The sequence below is a fragment of the Mirounga leonina genome, unplaced genomic scaffold (assembly GCF_011800145.1).
Source record: "Mirounga leonina isolate KUSES-001 unplaced genomic scaffold, KU_Mleo_1.0 Mir_115, whole genome shotgun sequence".
Lineage (NCBI taxonomy): Eukaryota > Metazoa > Chordata > Mammalia > Carnivora > Phocidae > Mirounga > Mirounga leonina.
This window is the reverse complement of record NW_023270268.1, coordinates 82,554,873-82,556,302: the sequence shown is the minus strand read 5'-3', so window position 1 is coordinate 82,556,302 and position 1,430 is coordinate 82,554,873.

Sequence of the window (1,430 nt, the reverse complement as noted above, 5' to 3'; positions counted from 1 at the left end):
TCTTTCTTTCTTTCTTTCTTTCTTTCTTTCTTTCTTTCTTTCTTTCTATTTAAATACAATTAGCCAACATATAGTACATCATTTGTTTCAGATGTAGAGTTCAGTAATTCATCAGTATTGCTTTCTTAACCTTAAAGCATTTATAGGCTTAAGTTTTGGTTTGCTTAGTAGGCTGCCAAGGCATTAGAACCAAGTTGGTCTATATATTCAGCATATTCCCAACATAATCCCAGCAGGCATATATTGTAGAAATTAACAAAATATTCTAAAATGTATATAGAAATGCAAAGTGTCTAGAATGTCTAAAACAAAGAACAGGTAGAGTATTTATAACCAACTGACTTTAAGACTTAATATTATAATCAAGACAGTATAGTACTGGGATAAGAACAAATAGATCAAGGGACAAAATTAGAGGGTTCAGAAATAGATCTTCATTTGTGCAGTCAATTGGTTTTTGGCAAAAGCACCAAAGCAATTCAATAAAGATAGAAGTCTTTTTAATAAATGATGTGAGAACAATTGGATATCTATATGGGAAAAAATATACCTTACACATGCTATACATAAAATTTAGTATAAATTTATATCATATGCAAAAATTAGTATACATAAACAAAAGTTATATAAGCTGGGACATAGCCCTAAATGTAAAAGTAGAAACTATAAACCACTTGAAGAAAATACAGATTATCTTTGCAACTTGGGAGTAGACAAAGATTTCTTAGGTCACAGAACATAATACCACAAAATTAAAATTGATAAATTAGACTACATCAAACTAAAATACTTCTACTCATGAAATAACAACACTGAGAAAATTTAATAGACAAACATCAAATTTGGAGAAGATATTATTAGAATATTTATCTGACAATGTATACATGTCCAGAATATATAAGAAATTCTTACAACTCAGTAATAAGATAAACAACCTGCTATGGTTTGAATGTTCGTACTAAGGCCCATTTTGTTGGAATTAGGGGTCTTTGGAAGGCCTAAATCATGTGAGGGGAGCCCTCATGAATGGGATTAGCCTCTTATAGAAGAGACCCCACAGAGCTCCCTAACTTTTCCACACTGTGAAGTTACAGCAAAAAAGACAGCCATTTATGAACCAGAAAGCAGACTCTCACTGACCAGAACAAGACCATGCTGGTGCCTTGATCTTGGACTTCCCAGCCTCTAGAACTGTGAGAAATTTCTGTCTTTATAAGCTACCCAATTTATGGTATTTTGTTATAGCAGCCCAAATGGACTAAGACAAAACCCAGTTAAAAATTCAAACAAACACTACACAAAGGAAGATGTGTGTGTGTGTGTGTGTGTGTGTATCTGTATCTATCCAAAGAACACATACAGTGCTCAGTGTTATTAGTCATCAAGGAAATGCAAATTAAAACCACAATGACATAACACTGTATCTTCAC